Source organism: Petaurus breviceps, unplaced genomic scaffold (genome assembly GCF_028583685.1).
Source record: "Petaurus breviceps papuanus isolate PSGF00001 unplaced genomic scaffold, PetGlider_PUasm1.0 90825, whole genome shotgun sequence".
In the NCBI taxonomy this organism is placed as follows: Eukaryota; Metazoa; Chordata; class Mammalia; order Diprotodontia; family Petauridae; genus Petaurus; species Petaurus breviceps.
This window is the reverse complement of record NW_027187353.1, coordinates 12,502,388-12,529,099: the sequence shown is the minus strand read 5'-3', so window position 1 is coordinate 12,529,099 and position 26,712 is coordinate 12,502,388.

Sequence of the window (26,712 nt, the reverse complement as noted above, 5' to 3'; positions counted from 1 at the left end):
AGTTAGATTGCTCCTCTGGAATGTACCTAGAAAGCTAGTTTGGGTTAGATGTTTAAGGTTTCATGCTTATGGGTTATTTATTTTCATTTTCCTCAATTGTAATTTCTTTTCTTTCCAAACTCCACCTTTCCCCATTGAAAAAGAAAGAAATCAAAACCCATGCATAGTCACTTACCTACCTAGGCCACAAATGAGATGATCAAATGAGGTAATATTTGTAAGTGCTTAGCACAGTGCCTGGAGCACTGTAGGTCCTTTATAAATGTAAGTTATCATTATTCTAATTATTATTAATATTGATATGTCAAAAATGTGTGTCTCATCTCATATCTTGAGTCTATCACTTCTCTCTCAGGATTTGGGTAACATGCTTCATTATCAATCCTCTGAAATCCTGGTTGGTCATTGAGTTCTTCTGTCTTTCAAAGTTGTCTTTACAATGTTGTTATTGTATAAATTGTTCTACTTCTGATCACTTCATTCTGCTGCACTTTACACAGATCTTCCCAGGTTTCTCTGAAATTGTGCCTTTTGTCATTTCTTACAGCGCAATAGTAATAGTGTTCCATTGCAATTATATATCATAATTAGTTTAGGCATGCCTGGTAGATGTACACCCCCTTAGTTTCCAGTTCTTTGCCATTACAAATAGAGCACTATAAATATCTTTGTACATAAGTGATTTTTCCTCTTGCTCTGATCTTAACTATTTATACATAATTTAGGAATTTGGGAACAGTTGAAATTGTTTTCTAAAATACATATAATAGTTCACAGCACCATGCATAGTGCATTAATGTATATATGTTCCCAAAATCCTTCCAATATTTGTCATATTACCTTTTTGCCAGCTTTGGTGGTTCAGTGGGTATGAAGAGGCACTTCAGGTACTTTTATTTGGATTTCTCTAATTATTAGTGATTTGGAGCGGTTTTCTTTTTTTAATATGGCTAGTGATAACGAATATTTCTTCCTTTGAAAACTACCTCTTCATATCCTTTGACCTTTTGTTAAATGGGGAATGGCTCTTATAAATTTGAATTGGTTCTTTATACATCTTGGAAGTGAGACATAAGAGAAATTTGCCACAATTTTTTTTCCTCTTTCCCTTCTAATTTTAGCTGCATTGTTTTCATTTGTGCAGAAACTTTTAAATTTTATGTAATCAGAACTGTCCATTTTATCTTCTCTAATCCCCTCTATTCCTATTTGGTCATGAACTCTTCCCCTATCCATAGATCCTAAAGGTAATTTCCTCCTTATGCCTCTAATATGTTTATCATGTTACTCTTAATGCTTAGGTTATGTATCCATTTGGACCTTATCATGATAGATTATGTGAGATATTGATCTAATCTAATTTTGCCAGTCTGCTTTCCAGCTTTCCCAGTAGATTTGACAAAGAGTGAGTCCTTCCTCCAGTAACTGCTGTCTTTGGGTTTATCTAAGACTCTGCCACTAGGTTTATTTCTATATGTTGTACACCTAATTTACTTTGTTACTCAACCTCTCTGTTTTTTGACCAGTACAAAATCTTTTTTATGATTATTGCTTTATAGTATAGTTGAAGGACTGATTCTCCTATTCCTCCTTTCCTTCCATGATATTTCATTATTTCTGTCAAGACTCTCGAACTTTTACTCCTCCAGATGAATGTCATTAATACTGTTTCTAGCTCTATGGAGAATAGATTTGGCAATTTAATTGGCATGGCATTGAAAAAAGCAAATTTATTTAGGTAGTATTGTCATTTTGATTATATTGACTCAGCCTACCCAGAAATAAGATTTCTCCAATTATTTACTTATGCATTCATTTCCATAAAGAGCATTTTATAATTGTATTCATATCATTCCCGTGTGTATCTGTTTTTTTCTTTTTTAAAAACTCATTTCTTCTTTTTCAAATACTTTATTAAATTCTGATTTACATCATTCGTTTCTGCAAGATTTTGAGTTACAAATTTTCTCCCAGTTTTTCCCCTACCCATTGCCCCAAAATAGCAGTCCCACAGAATATCCCCTCCTCCAATCTGCTCTCTTCCATATCTTCTCCCATACCCCCTTCGACTTTTCCAGTATGGCATAGTGGATCTCTATGCCCCAGTGCCTGCATATCTTACTTCCCAATTACATGTAAAATAGTATTAATAATAGTATATATATATATATATATATATATATATATATATATATAACATTTTATTTTAAAACTTTGAATTCCAGATTCATTCCCTTCCTCCCTTGTCTCCTACCCTTACTGGAATAAGAAATTAAGTATAGGTTGTATATGTGTAGCTAATGCAAAACATTACCATTGTAGATATATTGTAAAAGACTGACTATATTTCCTTCCCTCCTATCCCACCTCCCACTTTTTCTATTCTCTACTTTGATCCCATCCCTTTTCAAAAGTGGGGGCTTCCAGCTTCCCTTCCCTCCAGCCTGCCCTTCCTTCCATTATCCCCCCTCTCATCCCCTTCCCCCCTACTCTCCTGTAGGGTGAGAAACCCTATTTAGTGTGTATGTCATTCCCTCCCTAAGTCAAATTCACTAAGAATAAGCTTAACCCATTCCCTTTTGCCTTCTTACTCTTCCCCTCCATTTTAACCATTTTCCCTTGCCTCTTCTATATGAGATAGTTTACCCCATTCTGTGTCTCCCCATCTCCTCTCATTATATTCCTCTCTCACCTCTTAATTTCACATTTTAAGTATCATCCCTTCCTATGAAATTGGTCCTGTGCCCTCTATCTATGTATACCTGTAAACATAATAAAGGGAATATATACATATATTCCCTTCAACTATTTTCATACTGAGAAAAGTTTCATCAATTACAATTATTGTTTTTTCAAGTAGGAATGTTAATAGTTCAACTTTGATAAGTTCTTCATGATTTCTTTTCCCTGTTTACCTTCTCATTGCTTCTCTTGCTTCTTGTAGCTGAATGTCAAATTTTCTATTCAATTCTGGTTTTTTCATCAAGAATGCTTGAAAGTCCTCTATTCCACTGAATGAGTATATTTTCCCCTGAAACATGATACTCGGTTTTGCTGGGTAGGTGACTCTTGTTTTTAATCCCAGCTCCTCTGCCCTCCTGAATATCATATTCCAGGCCCTTCAATTCCTCAGTGTAGAAGCTGCCAGATCCTGGGTTATCCTGATTATGTTTCCACAATATTCAAATTGTTTCTTCCTTGCTGCTTGTAATATTCTCTCCTTGATCTGGGAATTTTGGAACCTGGCTATAATATTCCTGGGAGTTTTCTTTTTGGGATCTTTTTCAGGAGGTGATTGGTGTATTCTTTCAACCTCTTTTATGCCTTCTGGTTCTAAAACATCAGGGCAGTTTTCCTTGAGAATTTCTTGGAGGATGATTTCTAGGTTCTTTCTTTGATCATGGCTTTCAGGTAGTCCAATAATTTTTAAATTCTCTCTCCTGGATCTATTTTCCAGGTCAGTGTTTTTTTTTCCAATGAGATATTTCACATTGCCTTCTATTCTTTCATTTGTTTGGATCTGTTTAACAGCATCTTGATTTCTTATAAAGTCACTAGCTTCCATTTGCTCCAATCTAATTCTGAAGAAATGATTCTCCTCAGTGAGCTTTTGAGATTCTTTTTCCATCTGGCAAATTTGGCTTTTTAAGGCATTCTTCTCCTCATTGCCTTTTTGAGCCTCTTTTGCCATTTGAGTTAGTCTATTTTTTAAGGTGTTATTTTCCTCAATGAGGCTGTTGACTCTCATTTCATAATTTTCTTGCATCATTCTCATTTCTCTTCCCAATTTTTCCTCCACTTCTCTTATCTGCTTCTTAAGGTCCTCTATTGCCTGTAACTAGCTCATATTTTTCTTGGAAGCTTTTGGTGCTGGAGTTCTGACTTCACTGTCTTCCTCCTGTTCCATGCTTTGATCCTTTGTGGCCCCAGAATAGGAGTCTAATGTTGGATTCTTTTGTTTGCTTTGCTTCCTTTGCCTGCTCATGTTGCCACTCAGTCCCCTGGGCTTTTTGCCACAGTAGCACTCTGCCACCAGACAGGGGAGCTTCGTCCCAAATGCTGGGGTTTTCTCAGCTGCCGACGATATTAGTTGGGTGCCCTCTTTGAAGCCTCCACACACTCTGGCAAGCTGGTCGCACACCTCAGGACCTCCACCATAGACCACAATCCAGATCCAAGCAGGTTAAAGCAAGAGCAATTACCCCTCAGACTGGTTGCTTAGTCCCCCTACACTGTGCAGGCCAGGAGTTGAAGCTGCCATGTGGGGGGTGCCTGCATGGCTGTAGCTCCTCAGTGGCTTCTCTGCCCCAGAGGTAAACACACTCCGAACTACTGCATCCCAAAGTCCGGACTGCACTGACCTCTCACTTTGTTCTTAGCATCTATGTGTTGATAATTCTGGACCGCCACAGCTGCTAGTGATCTGGAGTCCCTCTAGCCAGTGGATGGTCAGGAATTCCCTGGGGTTAAAACCTCTGGCTTGTATAGGGCTGGGGTCAGCTCCCAGAGCGCTGTGCTGGCTGATTCCTGCTGGCCTGCCAGGCTGTCCTTAGCAGGAGGTTAGCTTCTCTATGTCATTTTGTGGGTTCTATAGCTCCAAAGTTTGTTCAGAGTCCCCTTTTACATGAATTGGAGGTGGTGGGAGCTGGAGTTGCGCGGAGGTCCTGTTTCTACTCCACCATCTTGACTCTGCCCTCCTGTGTGTATCTTATTAGGTAGCTTATTAAGCATTTTATATCCTCTATAATTATTTTAAATGGAATTTTTCTTTCTGCCATGCTGGGTTTTGTTGCTGATGTACAGAAATGCTGGTGACTTTTGTGGATTTATTTTATATTCTACTAATTTGCTGGTTATTATTTCAATTAATTTTAGTTGATGCTTTAAGGCTCTCTAAATAAAGCATCCTGTCATCTGCAAAGAGCAATAATTTTATGTACTCTGCCTGTGTTTATTCCCTTTATATGCTGCTATTTCTAGCACTGTATTAAATAATAGCATTTACTATGGATATCCTTGCTTTCCCAGTGATCTTACTGGAAAGACCTCTACTTTATCCCCATTACATGTAATGCTGTCTCCTGGTTTTAGATATTTAACAAATTTGGTTTTTGATACATAACAGATGAAGAAAAGGTTAATTTATTCCAATGTTTTTTAACATAAACTAGTGTTGAACCTTTCCAAAAGCTTTTCTCCATCTAGTAATACAATTATATATTTGTGTTCTTGTTATTAGTGTGGGCTATTAAGTTGATAGGTTTTCTTATATCAAACTAATCCTGCATTCCTGGCATAAATCCAACCTGGTCATAGTTTATCATCTTTCTGATATGTTTCTATAGCTCAGAGGTATCAAACATGTAGCTAGCAGCAACACTAACAAAATAAGTAAAATATATCATAGAACATAGAAAATGTTTATCCGTGATTTTCTACATCAGTTTGCCACCTGCAGGGATAGTTAGGTATGGTTTACTAGCCCTAATTTCTATCTGAGTTTGACACCACCTCTTTACCCTCTTTGTGAATATTTTACTTAGTATTTTTGTATCAATGTTCATTAGAAATATCAATTTATAGTTTTCTTTGTTTTGACTCTCCCTGGTTTAGCTATCAATACCACATTTGTATCATGGAAGGAGTTTGGTAGGAGCCTTTCTTTTCCTATATTTGTAAAGAGTTTATGTCATACTGGAATTAACTATTCTTTGAATTTTTTACCTCATCCTGGGGGTTGGAGGGTCAAGGGAACGTTCGTTTTTGTTATTTTGTTTGTTTATGCTTCAATCTGTAATCAGATACCATTAGTTCTTTCTCTGGGGATGGATAGCATTTTTCATCATATGTCTTTCAGAGTTGTCTTGTATCATTGTACTGTTGAAAATAGCTAAGTCACAACTGATCATCTTACAATATTGCTGTTACTTTGTACATTGGACATTTCCCTTTGTATTCACTCACATAAGTCTTTCCAGGCTTTTCTGAGAGCATACTGATCATCATTTCGTATAGCACAATAATATTCCATCATAATTACATGCCACAATTTGTTCAGTCATTCCCCAATTGATCTCCTCAATTTCCACTTCTTTGCCACCAGAGAAGAGCTTTATAAATATTTTTGTACTTATAGATCCTGTTCTTTTTTGCTTTTTATCTCTTTTGGGATATAGACCTAGTACTGGTATTGCTAGGTTAATGTGCATGGTTTTATAACTTTGGGGCATAGTTCCAAATTGTTCTACATAATGTTGAATCAATTCACAACTCTACCAACAGTACATTAATGTCTCATTTTTTTCCACATCCCCTCTAACATTTGCCATTTTCCTTTTCTGTCATATTAGCCAATCTAATAAGTATGAGGTAATACTTCAAAATTATTTTAATTTGCATTTCTCCAATCAATAATGAGTTAGAGCATTTTTTCATATGGCTATACGTAGCTTTGATTACTTCATCTAAAAACTGTTCATATTTTTTTATCATTTATCAGTTGGGAATGGTTTTTATTTTTATGAATTTGACTTAGTTCTTTATATGTATGAGAAATAAGACCTTTATCAGAGAAAATTGTTTCAATTTTTTTCAAAGTTACTATTGTTAGCTGTATTTCCCTCCATCCTATTCCCTCCCCCCCCAATTTATTTTATTCTCTCTCTCCTTTTATCCTGTCCCTTCTCAAAAGTATTTTGCTTCTGACTGCCCCCTCCACCAATTTGCCCTTCCTTCTATCACCCCTCCCCCTTCTCTTTTTCCCTTCCCCTCCTAATTTCCTATAGGGTAAAATAGATTTTCTATTCCCAAACGAGTGTGTATGTTATTCCCTCTTTGAGCCAATTCTAGTAAGAGTAAGATTCACTCACTTCCCCTCACCTCCCTCCTCTTCCCCGCCATGGTAAAAACCTTTTCTTGCCTCTTTTATGTGAGATAATTTAACTCCATTCTACCTTTCTCCTTTCCCTTTCTCTCAGTACATTCCTCTCTCACCCCTTAATTTTATTTTTTTAGATAATCATCCCTTCACATTCAACTCACACCTGTGCCCTCTATCTATATATACCTCTAACTGCCCTAATGATGAGAAAATTCTTATGAGTTACATATGTCATCTTCCTGTGTAGGAATGTAAACAGTTTAACCTTATTAACTACCTTATGATTTTACTTTCCTGTTTACCTTTTTATACTTCTCTTGAGTCTTATATTTGAAAGTCAGATTTTCTATTCAGCTCTAGTCTTTTCATCAAGAATGCTTGAAAGTTCTCTATTTCATTGAATATCCATTTTTCCTTCTGAAGGATTATACTCAGTCTTGCTGGGTGGTGATTCTTGGTTGTAATCCTAGGTCCTTTGACCTCCAGAGTATCATATTCCAAGCCCTCTGACCCTTTAATGTAGAAACTGCTAAATCTGGTGTTATCCTGACTGTGTCTCCACAATACTTGAATTGTTTCTTTCTGGCTGCTTGCTATATTTTCCTCCTTGACCTGGGAGCTCTGGAATTTGACTATAATATTCCTGGGTGTTTTAATTTTTGAATCTCCTTCAGAAGATGATTGGTGGATGTTTTCAATGTTTATTTTACTCTCTAGTTCTAGAAAATCAGGTCAGGTTTCCTTGATAATTTCTTGAAAGATGATTGATGTCTAGGCCCTTTTTTTGATAATGGCTTTCCAGTAGTCCAGTACTTTTTGAATGATCTCTCCTGGACCTATTTTCCAGGTCAGTTGTTTTTCAAATGAGATATTTCACACTGTCTTCTATTTTTTTATTCTTTTCATTTTGTTTTATTGTTTCTTGATTTCTCATGAAGTCATTGGCTTCCATTTGCTCAATTCTAATTTTTAAGGAATAATTTTTTCAGTGATATTTTGTACCTCCTTTTCCATTTGGCTAATTATACTTTTTAAGGGTTTGTTTTTTTTTCTTCATTGAAATTTTGTGCCTATTTTTCCATTGGGACAATACTGTTTTTAAGGCATTATTCTCCTCATTGGATTTTTGTACCTCTACCATTTGGCCTAGTCTGTTTTTTAAGCTGTAATTTTCTTCAGTAATTTTTTGTGTCTCCTTTACCATGCTATTGACTCATTTTTCATTATTTTTTTGCATCATTATCATTAATCTTCCCAATTTTTCCTCTGCTTCTCTTATTTGATTTTCAGAATCCTTTTTGAGCTCTTCCATGGCCTGAGACCAATTCATATATATATATATATATATATATATATATATATATATATATATATATATATATATATATATATATATATATATATGTATATATGCTTTTTGGAGGGGGGAGGGAAGGGCAATTAGGATTAAGTGACTTGCCTGAGGTCACACAGCTAGTAAGTGTTAAGTGTCTGAGGCTGGATTTGAACTCAGGTCCTCCTAACTCCAGGGCTGGTACTCTATTCACTGTGCCACCTAGCTGCCCCAGACCAATTAATCTTTTTCTTTGAGGCTTTGGATGGAGGAGCTTTGACTTTGTTATCTTCTTTTGAGTATGTGTTTTGATCTTCCTTTGTCACCATAGTAACTTTTTATGGCCAGAATTTTTTCTGTTGTTTGCTCATTTTCCCAGCCTATTTCTTGAGTTTTAGCTTTTTGTTGAAGTAGGACTCTGCTTCACAGAGACTACACTGTCCCAAGCTTCAGGGGTTTTGTGCCGCTATTTTCAGATACACTTCTAGGGACCTTTAAGTCTTCAGTTCTTCCAAGGTGGCCTGATCTAAGCAGAGCTGTGTGCTCCTCCCCTGGCCTGTGCTGTGGTCTCTGAGTGACCACAAGCACTCTTTTCTGCCCTGGAACTGTGAGGAGGGTCCTTGCTCCCCTAGAGCCCTGAGCTCTGGTGCCCTAGTGCTCCTCCTTACCTTGGGACTGCCACCCAGAACTGTGACCCAGATCCAAGTATGGGCAAAGCAACAGGGACCCACATCAACGCTATCAAAGAGATCTCCTTCTGGCCCCCTTACCATCTGTGGGCTGAGAACTCCTTTTGCTGCATATTCAGTAACTCTCAAAGGCTGTTCCTGCTTTGCTTGGGCTGGGTCTGTGATCACACAACCTGTACTGGACTCTGCTCCACTCTCACCCACGTGCAACAGACTTTTCCTGCTAACCTTTGTCAACCTTCCTGCCAAGTTGTCTTTGGCTGTAAAATTATTTTACCTCATCTTTTTGTGGGTTCTTCTGCTCCAGGAATTGTTTTATGGCATTATTTAAAGGTGTTCAGAAGGGTTTGGGGGAGAGCTCAGGACAGTTGCTGCCTTTTCTTCATCATCTTAGCTTCACCCCTAGTTTTTTGCTGTTTGGTTTATTTGGGGGTTTTTTTTGTCTTTTAATGAGTTCACTTATGACTTACTGAATTTCTTTTTCTGATATTGGCTTATTTAAAGTCTCTATTTCTCATTTTCTTAAATTGTATGTTTTATATTTTTGTAAATATTCATCTGTTCCCTGGGATCAAGATTAGTCATTTCAAGTTATTTGTATCACCTATCTTTCACTGTTGTTTGCATTCATATTATTGTAATCATGTTTATTGTTCTCCTAGGTCTTCCTGCTTTGTTCTATGTTGGTTCATATAAGTCTTCCCATATTTCTCTTAATTATTATTTATCTTTTCTTCTGGCTCAGTAATAACCTATTCCATTCATGTTGGTAATATTTAAAGAGACATGCTAACAGAACACATATTTAAAACTGTTTATCCTGGAAATCTATCCTACATCATCTTGTGGCCAGAACTTATTTTCTCTGGTTGGAAGAATATTTTTTCCTGGACCACTTCTCGAAATTGGGGTCAAGGGTAAATAGTCTGGGTACCTTTTGTATTTCAGAAGAGAGCAGGGCTCCTTTATACACCTCTGTCTTTCTGGTATATAACTATGTCAATCTGGAAGGATTCAGAGGCATGCCCTGGGTTAGTCATCTCACCAGAGGGAAATGACTACAAAGGTAAGCTGCCTTTAGTTTAGTCTATATAGCTTGGAGGCCCAGCTCAGGCCTACTCTACAAATTATGGTTTCCTACCCTTTTATGTTATGAACTCCTTTGGCAGTCTAGTAAAGCCTATAGACCCCTTCTCAGAATATCATTTGTTGCCTACATTAATAATTGAAGGAAATGCTAAATGTTAGAGGTTAGCAGAAAAAATAAAGGTGTCATTTTTTCCCATCCAAGTTCATGAACCCACTGAAATGTATAATAACCCCTTCTATAGTGATACTAGTCAAGAAAAAGACACAAACTTTTCACACACTGTCCTTCACCAGCATTCCAACTGTGATTCTGTCTAGCTTCTCCTGCTGCAATAACCTCTCACAGCTAGATTGGGATCACTCTTCTCAGATCTCTTGCTTTCAAAGGCTAATTGTCAGCTGCCTACACTTGGGGCATCAGCCAGTGCAAAGAGGCCTCATCTGTATTGCCTGAATGATTATTATTCCATGCCTGGCTTTTCCAGTCTTCCTATCCCTGCATTTGACAGTAAATTTCTGTTGCTTGAGACATGGTAGGTGTGGCTTCAGCCAAGCTCACATAGATTTGTTTACTCCCTCTCTTGTGTCTGTATTCAGTCTGAATGTCTGCCAAAAAAAAAAAATACTAATGCAATCTTGGACTCCATTAAGAGTAGCATAATGTCCAGAACATTTCGATTGCAGTAAGAGGATAATAGTGCCCAGGTAATTGTCTTGCTGCACTGTGCCCTGGCCAGAATATATCTAGAATATTGTGTAGAGAGGTAGATGTTGCCAGAGAGAAGGAAACCTTCCTAGCAATTAGATCTGTCCAGCAATGGAATGATCTATCTTTACATGTAGTAAGTTCAAGCATTTGGATGCCTATTTCTTGAGAATGTTGTAGAGAGGATTTTAGTTCAGATATGAGGTGTTCTTTTATGTCCCTCCACTTGTATCAGTCATGTGTGTAGTCCCAAAGGAACAGACTTCTAGAAAATGAGCCCTCTGTCTGTTCTAGGAATTCATTTCTTCCCATCTCCTCAAAGATCTTGTTTTCACACATTACTCACTAATAGCTTAAATCCCTCCTTATCTAATAGCTTATTTCCATTTAAATAAATAAATAAATAAATAACCCCACCTTAACTCAATCCTACCGTTTCAAAAATTTTAATAGTTTTTAATTTGCTTTCATTTCATAGTCAAACCAGTATGTATATTTGCTCTACTACTACTGTTTCTACTTCCTTATCACCCATTCCCTTGTCTTTCTGAAGTTTCACTTCCATGCCTATCACTCCATTTAAATTGCCTTCACTATGGTCACTAATCACCTACTTAATTTCCAGTCTTTTTTCAGCTCTCCTTCTTTATAATCCATTGAGATCATGAAACCATCCATCATTCCCTTCTTGGCTCTGATTCTAAGTCTCTTGTCTTCACACCATACCTCAGCTGCTTCCTTATCCCAGAGCTTCCCTCAGCATTTAGAAGACTGGAGGTTATAATTCTAGACTCTGTAGTAGACAGACCACATAAGATCTTCAACCCCGGGTACCACATTCACAAGCTTGATCTCCTACAGAGGCAGACATCAAAATGTTGAAAACACCTGAAGCTAGATTAAGTATTGGTTGAAGGGACTAGAACATGTTTAGACTAGTACAGAGGAGTCCTGGGTGTGGGAAGGGGAGGGGAAAAGACATGATAGTTAATATCACATGTATTAAAAAGTCTCCACATTAGTACTAAATTCATCAATTATAAACACATCAAAAAGCAAATCCCCATATCCTTCAAATATATATGAACTTTAAATAGTAAATTCTAACATATAATCAAGTCCAAGGCCTATTTCTAAATCAAGTATTTTCTTTTGTCACATGACATAGGCAATGACAAAGTCTGTTTCTAAATTTAGTAGGCTGATTGTATTCCCAAACTGATCAAGAATGGATTCTATTAACATGGGAAACAGTGGAGTCCTATGGAGACCTATTGATTTGGAGCTGAATGCCATGGGCTCAATTCTCATCCTGTATGACCTTGGGCAAGTTAATAACAATAATTCACACTCATATTGCATTGAAAGTTTTCAAAGCAGTTTACATGCATTTTCACATATGAACCTTGAGACAACCATGTGGAGTATTATTATCCTCATTTAAAAGATGAGGAATCTGAGGCCCAGAGAAATTAAGTCCATGCTCACAAAACAGGTAAATGTCAAAAGTGAGATATAAATCCAGGTCTTCTCAGCTCCCAATCTAGCACTCTCTTGCTGTATCTTGATGCATTTCTGGGCTTCAGGTTTCTCATTTGGAAAATGGGGGGGGAGGAAGGATGAGTGTAGACTAGATGGCTTCTATTTATGAGGCCAAAGCATGATTAATAAATAAATAATACAAACCTGTAAAAATTAAATGAGAAAAGTATTTCAACTAACCTGTTTTGAAGACTTAAGACGCCAGATTTATTCCCTACCAAAATAATATTTCCTTAGCACTTTTAAAGATCTGTGATTCTGTCCAAGTAGATACTTTTTCACTTCAATTCAGATCCTATACGATCCCTCCAAGTCTTAGCTGATAAGGTATAACGATCTGTAGTAGTTTTTTGAATGGATGAACTATGAGTAAACAAAATTGGATACATTTGGAGAATGGAGTTGTTGTAGCACTTTAGAGAAAAGGAAGATCAACATGGACCAAAGAATTCATCACAAGCTGCCCCACCTTAGGTAATGATGACAGGACTCTCTGAAACTTAGCTAAGGTGGTTTTCAGACAATAGATCATGCTCAGAATCTTTCCAGCTTGTTAGAACCTACCAGAGATTATGTTCCTCTGGCATAATAATAAAGATTGAGTCACCTTAACACCACACTGGGGCATCCCAACAAGTTATTAGTGAATAATCAACACGGGAACCCAATATGCATAAGTAGAAATGCACTTCATGGGGGAAGGTCAGAATTTTCCACAAATCTAGAGATGAATATGACTAAATCATAGCCCTTCTATAGAAAAGACTAGAACTGATTTGCTTGACTAGACTAAACCAAGCACCAATTTAAATATAAGAGAAATTCATTATGATAAAGTGGAACTTCAAATTAGATAGTCTAATCCAAAGCATTACAATTTTAAGAATAAGAATTTTAAATAAAATAATTATAACACAGGCCAACTGAACTAACTCTCCTATCCTTCCCTTCTCATTTCTATTTAGAGATACAAAAACCTTGTGAATAATCTCAGAGAAGTATTATTCAAAATAAAAATATCAGGTGTCTTTCTTTTTTAAAACTCTTAGACATTTGCTAATAAAGTTAACTCCATGAGTTTTCTCTGGAAGAATGGGTCTACAGTGATTTGAAATGTGAGTCAGAGATCTCCTGGGAAATCTTCCATTCCCAATCACTGTAGAAAACTCAGAGCCAAGAAGAACAACTAAATCTTGATTTCATAAACTCTAAACATTGGAAGGTATTTCAGAGATCAAGTTTTCCATGTATACCTAAGCAAAAATTCTCTCTATAGCATCCCCACAAATGTTCAGCCAACCTCTAGCTGATGATCTCTCATGATTAGGAATTCATCAGGACTTCTCAAGGAAGTCCATACTACTGCTATTGTAGAATGCTCTAATTGCTAAGGAATTTTTGTTGTTTTTTTTTCCTTATTGACAGTTGACCCCAAGTCCTTTTCACATGAACTGAAGTTTACCTCTGTATCTATAATCTTAGGATCATAGGACCTGGCACATAGGATATGCCTAATTTTTAGAACTTTCAGGTTTATTGACTGACTGATCAAATTTGGAGCTTCAAGGAGCCACATAATCTAATGTGTCATATAATTTAATCCCCTTACTTTATTGATGAGGAAGCTAAATCTCAGAAAGGGGAAGGGATTTGCCCAAGGTCACAGAGCTGGTAAGTGGTAGAGACAGGATTTGAAACCAAGGTCTATGCCTCCAAAACCAATCTCTTAATCCAATAATAATAACTTCACATTTATTTTTGCTATATATAAAATCACTTACTATATATACTTTATTACAATTATTATTACTATTTATTTTTTATTACATTTATTCTTATTCAATGTCATCTTTCTGTTATGTGGATTCCAATATTGGAATCCCAACTCGGGTTTTTATATTCAATATCTTTCAACTCAACCTAGTTGCCTTTCCCCTAAGATTGGAGGGCTGAGGGTAGAGCATTAAATTCCTTCCAAAGCCTTCCTTTATAAAGGGCTCACACCCTTTATCCATCTTCCATCAGCAGTTCTGCTTGGCTTCTACTGCACAGAATACCATGCCTCTGCTCTGTTTCCCTTGAGGCTCCTACCGCCTCCCCCCACCGCACCCCCATCCTTTTCAGCTTTCTTTGGTGTGTTTTCTGCCCCAATCAGATTGTAAACTCCTTGAAGGTGAAGTCTTCTCTTTTTCTTATTCATATTCACACATAGTATAATGCCTGGCATAGGCACTTAATAAATGTTTATTGAATTTAATTGAATTTAATCATAATAATTATTCTTACTGCTCTGTGTCATCTGCAAATTTCCTAAGTATACCAATTGTGCCTTCATCTAAGTCACTAATAAAAAATGTCGTTTAATTGTCTACTTTGTCCAACTATGAGGCAGGTCCTCACCTTCCATCCATATTATCTTGAGAAGTATTAAGATTTGTGAACAGTAGTCTGGGGCCAGGATGCCAGGTGACTATAAGCCAGTCACTTTTTAATTATCTGTTTCTCCATAATAAAATGAACATAAATAATAGCTCAGCCACAGGATGAGTCTGATTCCTCTGCCTCAGCCTTCCATGATTGGACACCACCCCATCTTTCCAACAACACTAAGAAGAAGAATGTATAAAGTGTGTACTTTATACTGAGCATTGTGCTAGGCAAAATAAATGAAGGTTTCTCCTGTTTCTTTACAATAGAACTTTTCCCTTATTCCATTCATTCTGATATCCTACTCTTCCTTCCCAACCTTCTGACATTCTCATTCCCATCTTTTGCCTTTGCTTGTTGGGAATCTAGAATATTCTTCTATCAAGGCTCAACTCATTATTCAAGGCACAATCTGAGCATCACTCTACTAATGGAGCCTTCTGTAATTATTTACCCTGCTCCACAATGATTTACCCTTTCTTCAAAATTTTGCAGGCCATATATCCTGGGACAACCAGATGAAGGAGAAGATAAGAGTACTGGGTCTCCAGTCAAGAAAGTATGAGTTCAAGTTCAGCCTCAGAGAGCTATGTGATTATGGGTAATTTAATTAGCCTCTGATAGCCTCAGTTTTCTCAGCTATTAAATGGGAATAAATATAGCACTTACTTCTCAGGGTTGTTGTGAGGATTAGATGAGGTAATATTCTGTTGCACTTAGCACAGGGTCTGGCACATAGTAGGCACTTAGTAAAGTGCTTGTTTCCTTTTTTTTTGTATCATACATTCAATTTTATACATTGGCTCATTCATTCATTCAGATATCCAAGCACCTGTCATATACAATATGCATTTTGCTTAATTCAACAAATTCAACAAATATTCAGTCCCCTCCTCTGCCTAAAACAATATTGTTTTCTATTATTCCCTATTCATTTTATGAATGTACCTCTTCATTCTCCAATGAAAGCTTCTTGAGAAACAATATTCTGCCTTATACTTCTCTTGTATTCCCCGCGGTATGTTATTATTTGTTGTTGTGAGTGACTCTTTATAGCTATTAGTAATAAAGTATTGGGTAGTGTTCCCTGAATTCCAGACAGGGTAATTATCTCTGCTTATAGGCTTAAGTTTAGCTTCTTACCACGCCTTGGAAACTAAATGAAAAAGAATTATATGTAGTTTACGCAGCCAAAAGTATTGGAACTAGTCTGCTGTCATTGAATTTCTGTCTCATATTCATAGCTCAGTGTCAGGGAGGAAATAGTGGGCAAACATTTAAAATTCAGTATACATGTACATGTATAAAAATACATATGTATACAAATGTATACATATATTTACACATATGTATACATAGACTTGTGTGTATTTTTACACATACATGTGCTTCCAGGATGACTATAATTATTCCTTCCACTCACAACTGATGACCTCTATTAAAGATTTGGTTAAAGGAGACAAACAAATAGCCATATACAGTTACAGAATTTATTCCCCAAAGCTAGCAGACTTGTACAAGGAGTGCAGGAGCTGAGTCCTGACTGATGAACAGAAAGATGAGGGAGCTTAAGTACATTTTAGGACCATCCTAATTCAGGGGGGCTGTGTCACACAAATTTATGATCCCCACAAATGTTTAATCATTGTATGAGAAAGGAATTTTCTTAATTGAACAAATGATAAATACAATAAAACAAGAGAGCTGACAAAGTATCGATTGAAATCATGATTCAGAATATCTGTTTTCTTCACCATTAACATTCCATAACATAGTACATGTCCAAAAATATTAAGATAAGAAAAAGTCCCATTACTCAAGTTAATGCCTCAAGTTGAGGGTCTCATCCTTAGAGGCCATAAAGTAGCCCTCTTCTGGATTGTTGATATAAGGAGAGGTGTTCTCCAAGAGCAAGACAAAGCTGGGTCTGTTTGGAATTTATGATCTCTGGATGCCTGTTTTAAATCCTACTCCCAACCTTATCTGGTCTCTGGGTTTATTGACACAGAAAAAGAGCATTTTTAAAATGAGGCAAAGCAGTCCGTTTGATTAATTCAGACTTTGGCCAAAATATGATATTTCATAATTATTACAACCTACCCCTTCTATCCTCCCTGACCTTCTAGGATAGAATTCATCTCTAATATGAGGAGTGTGGTTTTTCATGAAGAAGTAGACATGTGTCTTGATTCTACTTCCTGACAATTAGTTGTTAAGATAAAAATGAAGGAGACCTTAAAGGGAAGTGACCACTCCATATTACAATCTGTGGTGGAGAAGGGCTGAGAATTTAACAAAGAATTTCTTGCTATTTTTATGGAAAAGATAGATATAAGTTACACAATAGCATAGTTTAGTGCAAAGATGTCAAACTTGGAGACTTTGGGCTTAAGGAAGCAATAAGTAACAGAGGAAACCAGATTAAAATGTATTTGGGAAATGTTTAACAAACCAAATAAAAATCCAATACAACATAAATAATGTTAATTTGTGGTTTTCTAAGTCAAAATATGGCCCCCACATATTCATTTCTCTTGGTGTTTGATACCACTGGTTTAGTGGACTTGGATCTGATTGGATGACCAGGTCCAAAATATGGTCCTTAATGGTTCAGTGTCAACTGAGATCTCTATAGTAGTCTACCAGGGCTCTGGAATTGGCCCTTCATTGTTTAACATGTCTATTAATAACTTGGATGGAAGCCAAGATGATATGCTTATCTAATTTGTTTATCACACAAAGCTCAGAAAGACAGCCACATTGGGAGGCAGTTATGATTCATAAAAATTCTAACAGGCTAGATTGTAACAAATTTAATAAGATAAAATTTAATTGAGATAAATGTAAATCTTATACTTGAGTTTAAAATATTTTTTAGAGGTACAAGATGAGAGAGGAATGGCTAGAGAGTAGATTCAGAATTTTAATAGACTTTGCCCCTCAATACGAATCAACAGTGCGATAAGATAGCCATGAAAACTGATCTCAGGGTGCCTTGAGAAGCATAAGCTTCAGGACTAGAAAGGAAGGTTATAGTTCATTGATGTTCTATTCTGGTCAGACCACACCCAGATTCTGAAGCTCAGTTCCATGTACCATATTTTAGGACATATTGTGACAAACTGGAGAGTGTCCATAAGAGTGATGGTGATGGAGCTCAAGATGATGGCTGATGAGTAGTCAAACGAACTAATACTGTTTAACCTGGACAAGAGACGATGTGGAGAGGAATGGAGGGGAAAGGGCATGACAGATGTCTTTAAGTATTTGAAGGACTTGTGACAGAGATGAGGTATCAGACTTGATCCCACAAAATAACACTAAAATGAAAATTGCAGAGGCAGATTTAGCTTTGATATAAGGGAAAGCTTCCTAATAATACAAAGGATTACATTAATTTCTTGGGGGGTAGTGAGTTCCTCCTCCCTAGAGGTCTGCAGGCAAAAACTAGATATGTTATAGAGGGGATTCTTGTTCAGGGATGGGTTGGATTATATGGCTCTGACTCTTTCTGATGAGGTATGGGCTCTGGGAGCCCCCTGGAGCTCTCCTTGAGCCCTACAGACAGACTCTGAGAACCTCCCTTGGACTCTTTGATTAAATCATCCCATTTGATGAGGCAAGTCTGTTACTAGACTTCCCACTCTTGAACTGGCCTAGCCCACCATTGTTTGTGGTCTCCAGGTGGCTTCCCATCCTTAATCACTCATTAACTCCTCCTGAAGACCCTCCCCAAACTCCTCCTCTAGACCACCCCTAGATTCTTCCCACAACCTTCTATATATAAGACCCCGTCCTGTCTTCATGTTTGTGAGAGCACCATAGAATAGTGAGATCAATGTGAGAGCACCATAGAATGACCTAGCACAGACTTACTCTGTGTCTAATGCAAGTGAACGTTTAATAAATTTTACTTTTCTTTGGCTGAGAAGACTTGAGTCAAATTCATTTGGCAGGACCCGGCGTATTGGTATTTTGGGGTCTCCAGAGCAACCCTAACCCTCTTAGTGGGTACTCTCTTCATTTGCATCTTGAAGATATTTTGATTTCATGATTTAAAGGAGATGTCCGTTGGAGCAAGGTACTGGAGAGGGTAGGATAGAAGGAAAATAGAGTCATGTGGAGAGGTTCTGCCATTAACCTTAATGACCAGAAGGAAGAAATAGAGAAAATATTAACGCTTAAAGGGGAAAAAAAGGTTCTATGGAATGGACCAGGCATAGGTATAGGGATTCACATTGTTTGAACTCAGTCTTATAAATTAAGTAGGATTCTAGGTCATCTCTATGTGTCAGTCAGCAAGTCAACAGACAACAAGCAAAGATACAAAGAAAGACAAAAGGCAGCCCCAGTTGCCAAAGATCTCACAGTCTAATGGTAGAGACCACATGTAAACAACTCCATGCAGGCAAGACACACACAAGATAAATTAGGGGTAATTGCAGAGGGAAGGCACTAAAATTAAGGACTGGGAAAGGTTTCTTGAAGAAGATGGTACTTTAGCTGAGACCTGAAGGAAGCAAAGGAAACCAGGAGGCAGAGAGGAAAAGGAAGAACGTTTCAGGTATGAGAGAGAGCCTGAGAAAAGGCATGGAGTCAGGAAATATTGTGCAAGGTAATAACACGAAGGTGGGTGTTACTGCATCACAGATTATGGGGATGTGAATAAAGCCTAAGAAGATGAGTAGGAAAGAAAGGACGGACCCAGGTGGTGTAGGCTCTTACAAGCCAGAGGATTTCTGTATTTGATCCCAGAGATAATAGAGAGCTAGGATAGTTCCCTGAATAGGGTCTGACCCTTAGATCTTTGTTGTTTTGTCTTTCCTTCTTAAGGAAACAGAACCATGACATTAGGAAGATAATGCCATGACTTGCAAGTGAATTGGATGTTAAGTGAGGGAGAGCTGTGCAAAGTCACTAGCCTCAGGGGTCCAGGGGACTGATAGAGATCAGAAGGACTGGAGATGGCCCCAGATGCAGTGGGAGACCTTGACTTTTTTAAAGTAAGGTCTTTAACAGGTCTCAGATTTATTGAAGCAGTGTCCATTCAGTGATTAAGGCTAGGTAAGAAATGAGGCAGTGTTTTTACTTAGTCCAAAAAAAAAATCAGTCCAGGAGGGGAAGACTCTCAGGATTTCTGGCCCAAACAGAAACAATTGCTATTTACACTCACTCTGAACCAATCAGGGCCTAAATTATGACCAAGTGGGGCTTGGTCTGGGACCTATTATTGGCCAACCACTGAAAGCCAGAGTGGTTTGGGTTTAAGGCGTGGTCCTCAATAAAAAAAGAAGGTTTCGGCATCAAAATTTACATTTCTTTGGGCAGGGTATCTGCAGATAAAGGTATGATACCCTTTGTGGACCTAGGAGGAGAAGAGAGGACCAGAAGGGAGGGGAAGGGAGTTGCATTGCCCAAGTGGCCGGTTCCAGTGGGGTAGCTCCTCTTTCTACTCACAGAGGTTGTTGTTTGTCCCTTGTTCTTGAAGAAGACTGTGACATCAGAGAGGTGATGCTGTGACATGAAAGTGGATTGGATTTAAGTGAAGGACACTTTGCCAAATGGATGGAGGATGAACTGAAATGGGGAGAAACCTGAGACAAAGACCAACCACCCTCATAGTCTTTGAGATGAAAGAAAAAAAACATTTGTATAGTTATTGTATGTTTAGTAAGAGTGGAAGGTGGGGGGAATTTCAAGCATGGTAGGAGATCTAGGTGAGATTATGCACCATGAATTTATTGCACGTGAGATTAGCTGGAAACAAAACTATTTGCTGGTCTAATGTGTGAAATTCACACTAGCTGAAAATTTGAAAAAAGGTAATCAGTCCTAATGAGTTGAGTCACTTCTTTAAAATAAAAAGGAAGCCAGCCTTAAAGGAAATGCTTTAGAAAGCAAGGAGTTTATGTCATAAACAATGGACATTACAATTATGGGTATCCTGTAGATCGATTTTGATATTCACATTTGAAGAGCACAGGACCTACTGGGAAGAAAAAGAAAACCAAACCCAAACCACTGCAAAGATACAAGATTGACTTCCAAAGAGCATTTCACTCCCCCCTCCATCTGAAATGCACTACAGTATTCTCCCTGTCTTAGCTGATAGCTATTAGCTTACCTTAAGTCATTATAATCCTCTTTTCAGATACAGATAATGCTTAGCTTTTAGAGGGAGATTAGTCATATAGAGCAGCCAAAGAGGCTAAAGAGAAGAAAACCAGGGTGGTCCATGACCCCAAGTCTGAAACTGCTCAAGGAATTGTAAGGATAAGTTATACCTATTTTTTTTTTGTCTGCAGTGATGTTTTATAACTTTGTGCCATGAAAGGCAGATGTCTGTCTAATTAATGTTCTATTTTACATAGAAGTACACCTAAAAAAAGAGACATTCAAGAAATAGGATTTTTTTTTGATGGATGGGGAGGAGTAAACAAGCATTTATTAAACTCCTACCATGTCAGGCATTGTGCCAAACTTTGCAAATATTGTTATCATTTGATCCCCGCAACAGCCTTGTAATGTAGGTGCTATTATTATTCCCACTTAACAGTAAAAATAAAAAAAAATTGAAGCAGGAAAAGGTTAAGTACTTGCCCAGGGTGACACAGGTGTCTGAAGCCAAATTTTCAGATCTTCCCTACTCTAGGCCCAGCACTCTATCCACTGTGCCACCTAGCTGATTTAGAACTGAAATAGGCCTTAACTGTCTCCAAGACATTGCCCAGATTTTTACAAATGAGGCAATTAAGGCAAACTGAAGTTAAGTGACTTGTCTGAGGTCCCATATAAAGTAAGGAATAATGACAGGATTTGAACTCAGTTTATTTTACTCAAAAGTTATTCCTGTTTCCACTGAACTGCACAATACTATGCTTTGATATGAAAGAAGAAAACATTTAGTACAGTTATTGTGTGTTTAGTAAAAGTAGAAAAGAAGAATTTTCAAGCATGGTAGGAGGCCCAGTTGAGATTGCACGCTTTACGGGTGTCCTGTAGATCGATTTTGATATTCACATTTGAAGAGTAAGCACAGAACCTACTGGGAAGAAAAAAAATCAAACGAACCCAAACCACTGCACAGATACAAGATTGACTTCCAAAGAGCATTTCACACCCCCCCTCCTTCCATCTGAAATGCACTACAGTATTCTCCCTGTGTCTCAGCTGATAGCTATTAGCTTACCATAACTCATGAATCTGTTTCGAGTGAGATTAGCTGGAAATGAAACTATTTGCTTGTCTTATGTGTGAAATTCACACTAGCCAAAAAAGATGCATCTCAGATTTCAAGAAAAGTAATCAGCCCTAATGAATTATGAGTTACTATTCAAAATAAAAAGGAAGCCAGCCTGAAAAGAAATGCTTTAGAAAGCAAGATGTCCAGTGACCAGCCAGATCAAGCAACCTTTTCTAAAAAAATTTCTTTTAAACTTAAATACACAATAAGAAAAGAAAAAAGAGACATATTATAAACTTAAATACAAAAGAAAAAAACATTTACATATGCACAGCAGCATTTAAGAGAGAATTCAAAATATACAGAAATAAAATTTCCATTTCAAGGAAGCCTATTTAATAAACACTGCACATTGTGTTCAGAGCTGTCCATCTTTTCTTTGCTTCCTTGCAAATTTTCTTTTGTTCTCTGCTGCACACTTTTTACTTTGTTCTTTTATCCCCCCTTTCTCTCACTCCTTCCCCAAGAAGGTACAATTAAGCATGGATATACACACACATGCATACAAACATTTATACACACATATACATATATACATACACATGGATATACTTAGATATCTATATTCATACTCACATATAGACATTTACATTCATAAGCATTTATGTAAGACTACTGTATTTGTTTGTCCTCTGTTTCTCTGAGGAGAGATGACATCTTCCCTTATAAGTCTACATCTTTCCATATTTTTCTAAGTCCACCAATTCATCATTTTCTACACCACAGCAATATTCCAACCTTATAGTGCTTAGTTATTTTAAATAGTCTAAAACAATATTAATATGATTCACATATATTGTAGTTTCCCTATTTTTCTCTTTGGATTAAATCTCTTTTAGGTTTAACTTTGTCTGAGATCATGATTACTACCCCTCCTTTTTTTCCTGATAAATTCTACTCCTGATCTTCATTTTATGTTTGTGTGTATCTCTTATTTCCTATCCCTCCTGACTCTTCTGCATTCTACCCACTACTTTGCCCTCCTATAACTTAACCTACACTCCCAAGATCCCTGTCTCATCCTCTTCCCCAAACTATTTCCCTCTACCCTTTTGTTTTCTATCTGAGTTTAGTAGCCCTCCAAATATATTTGTTTTCCTCTCTTTATCCCATCCCTGTTAATCTAGGCACCCTTCTAACAATGTCCCCACCCCCACCTTGTCCTATTCCCTCACTCTCTTATTTCTTTGTAAATTTAGGAGACTTTTATCCCTTTATAAATGTATATATTGTTCTCTCTTTAACCTGGATCTGATATGAGTAGAGTTCCTTCTAAAAATCCCTCCTTTATCCTCTCCCCGCTCTGTATCCCCTTAACCTTTTATTTCTTTATGTATTTAGAAGACTTTTATACCCTTCTAAATATGTGTGTGAGTATATCATTCCCTCTTCCACTCATTCCTAAGGAGAGTAGGTTTCCAGAACTACCAGCCCTCCTCTCTCATCTAATTCCTCTGTGCCAGTTCTCCCTCTAGTCCCTCATTTGATAAGATAATTACTCTTTTTACATTTCCCTAAATTTTCTATTTTCTAGAATCACATCATACTCAGGTCTACCTCAATCTTTCTTTTGAACTACCCAATTACTAATAACAATCTTAGACATTCATTTTGCATTTCCTCATATAAAAAGTAAATGGTCTGTCTTTATTGAATCCCTTGTATATAGTCTTTGATGTGTACCTTATATTTCTCTTGGATCTTGTATGTCAAATTTTCTAAGTTCAGGGGTTTTTTTGCAACAAAATACTGAAAATCTGGCAATTCATTGAATGTTTCTCTCTCTCTCTCTCTCTCTCTCTCTCTCTCTCTCTCTCTCTCTCTGTTTTTTTTGTCATTCAGAATTATGCTTAACCATGCTGAGTATGATTTTTTTTACCACAATCCCATTTCTTTTGCTTTTCAATATACAGTGGTCTAAGACCTGTAGTCTTTTAGTGTCACCATTGCTAGTTATTCTATGATTTTAATTGATGGCTCTGACATATTTGAATTGTTTTTTTTTCTTGCTACTCATAATATTTTCTCCTTGAGCTGGAGGTTTTGGAAATTAGCTATGATATTCCAGTAGGTTTTCCTCATAGGATCTTTTTCAGGTGGTGGTCAGTGGATTTTTTTCTATTTCTACTTTCCCCTCTTGTTCTAACACTTCAGGGCAATTTTCTTTAATTATTTCTTGTATTATTATTATATCAAGATTCTTTTTTTGATTGTAGCTTTCAGATAGTCTATTTTTATGTTTTCTCTTCTTGATCTGTTTTCCAGGTCAGTTGTTTTTCTTATGAGATGTTTCACATTCTCTTCTATTTTTTCATTCTTTATATTTTGTTTTATTATTTCTTGGTTTCTTTTAACTTCACTGGCTTCCCCTTTCCCAATTCTAATTTTCAAGGAGTTGTTTTCTTCCTTAAGATTCTGGATCTCCTTTTCCAGTCAGTTAACTTTCTTTTCATAATCTTCTTGGTTTTTCTTGGATTGTTTTTATTTACTTTTCCTCAATATATTTCATTTGACTTTAAAATCTTTTAAGTTCTTCTATGCATTCTTGTTGGGCAGGTAGCCATTTCACATTTCTCTTTGGGGTAGGAGAGGCTTTTTTTCCCCAATATCCTCCTCTGAAGAGGAACTCTGGTCTTCTCTAATCCCATAGTAACTTTCTTTAGTTGGATTCTTTCTTCTTTGCCTGCTCATTTTTTTTTTTTTATTTGTAGCAGCTTATTATTACACTCACCTCTAGTCCTGGGGTTTGGGGGATGGTGCCTATGGCCTCAGATCCTTCTTCAGTTCTCCCAACTGGCTTGGAACCAAAACTAAGAACTCCACCCTCCTATAAGTACCCACAGCCAATGGTGTCCCCACCCCACTGCTTCTGTATTCATGGGGTGTGTGCTGGTTCTTTCTTGCCCAGGGCCACGTCTCAGCCCCACAGCTGGGTCTGGCATCCTTAATTAGCAGAGGTCCCCTCAATCTTCCTTCACTGAGACACCCGACTCCCTATTCTGTATGGAAGGGGGAGGGCAGTGTTGTGTGTGAGAAAATGCCTGTGGCTAGGGCCAAGGCTACCTCCCAACCCAGCTAGCCCCAGGGCTCACGCTTGCTATTTCAGGGAAACTAGCCCGGAGGTGTTTAGACTTCACAGGGACCAAACCTCAGTTGTGGTATTTTTCTTCAGATCTTCTCCAATTATCACAGGACTACTGTTCTGCCCCAACTCTTGTTAATTTTTACCAATCTATGTTCACCTTTAGGTGCTGTTTTGCTTTGTTTATGGGGGAAAACTGGAGAGCTTGGGATTTTCTGATCTCCACCATCTTCCCAGAATCCTCCCCTCAAGCAACCTTTTTTCAGTCCTCAGCTTCATTGACCTTTCTTTGCTATGCATGTAACACTTTAGATTGACTGCTCTTGCCCTCCATGAGACTCTCTTTCTTTGCGTTTATGATAACACATGATCTTCAGTCTTCTATGAAATAATTTCTTGGGTTGCCCTTTCTCTCCACCTCTACAAGCATTCCACCCCCAATAGGGAGATGATTAGTTTTTGGTCCTCTCTCTTTCTGTCTAGATCACCCTCAGCATGTTTCTCTATCCCAGCCTTAATGTGATGTAGTAGAAAGAAGGCTGGGTTTGGAGTCAGAAGACCTAGGTTCAAATTCTACCTTCTGTTAGTCACTGAACTGATCTGGTCTTCAGTTTCTTCCTCTGCGACATGGAAGGGACATCTAAAGTCCCTGCCGGCTCTAAAACTCTGGTCCCATGTTTATTTTTGAGTCTTTCTGAGGTTTGAATGGCAGAGTGCCAATCAGTAGGGAGTAGTTAGAACCACACACAGGGATGGTCTGTCCAAGACAGAAATTGTCCAATAATTGGCAGAATGGAGAAGCTGCTGCATAGATCTTTGTGGTATAACCAGCTTTGCCTCTCCCAGTGTTTCAGAAATAGCAAATGACTGAGAGCTCCCCCTCAAGGCCAAGGCCAGACTCCATCACTGCCCTGCCTCTTTTCTAGATTCTTCTTGAATATCTGATCCCTGTAATAATAAAAGTTAACATTTAGATAGCACTATGTACACATTATCTCATTTGTGCCTCCCAATATACCGGTAGAATAGACCTTTCAGGTCTTATTACCTCTATTTTATCAGTGAGGAAATTGGGTGACTCATACAAAGACAAGATTTTCACCCAGGTCCTCTGACTCCAAAGCTTGAACTATTTCCACTGTGCATGATGCTTCTACCATATAGTCCTTGCCCTCAAGGAATCTGTTGCTGTTATTCAGTCATTTCAGTCATGTCTGACTCTTCATGTTCCCATTTGGAATTTTCTTGGCAAAGACACTGGAGTGGTTTGCCATTTCACTCCCCAGCTAATTTTACAGAGGAGGAAATTGAGACAAACAGGGTTAAGTGACTTTCCTAGGGTGTCTGAAGTCAGGTTTGAGTTCAGATTGTCCTGATTCTAGGCTCTGCACTCTATCCACAGTGTCACCCAGCTGACCTCAAGGGACCTAAAAACTGTGATAAGTTCTAGTTGAATGGTACCCAAAATATATATATTCTAAATGTTCAGAGGAAGAAGAAGTTACTTTTGGCTGCGATTATTAGTCCAGAAGCATTAATTTGCATCTATTAGGTGTCAGGCTAAGCATTGGAGATGCAAAGAGAGGCAAAAGATAATCCCTTTCCTCAAGGAACTTAGTGTCTAAGGAGAGAGACAACATGCAAAGAGATATGTATAGACTAGTAAATAAGATAAAGACAAGTTGTTCCCTAGAAGGAAGGCACCAGCATTAACAGGAACC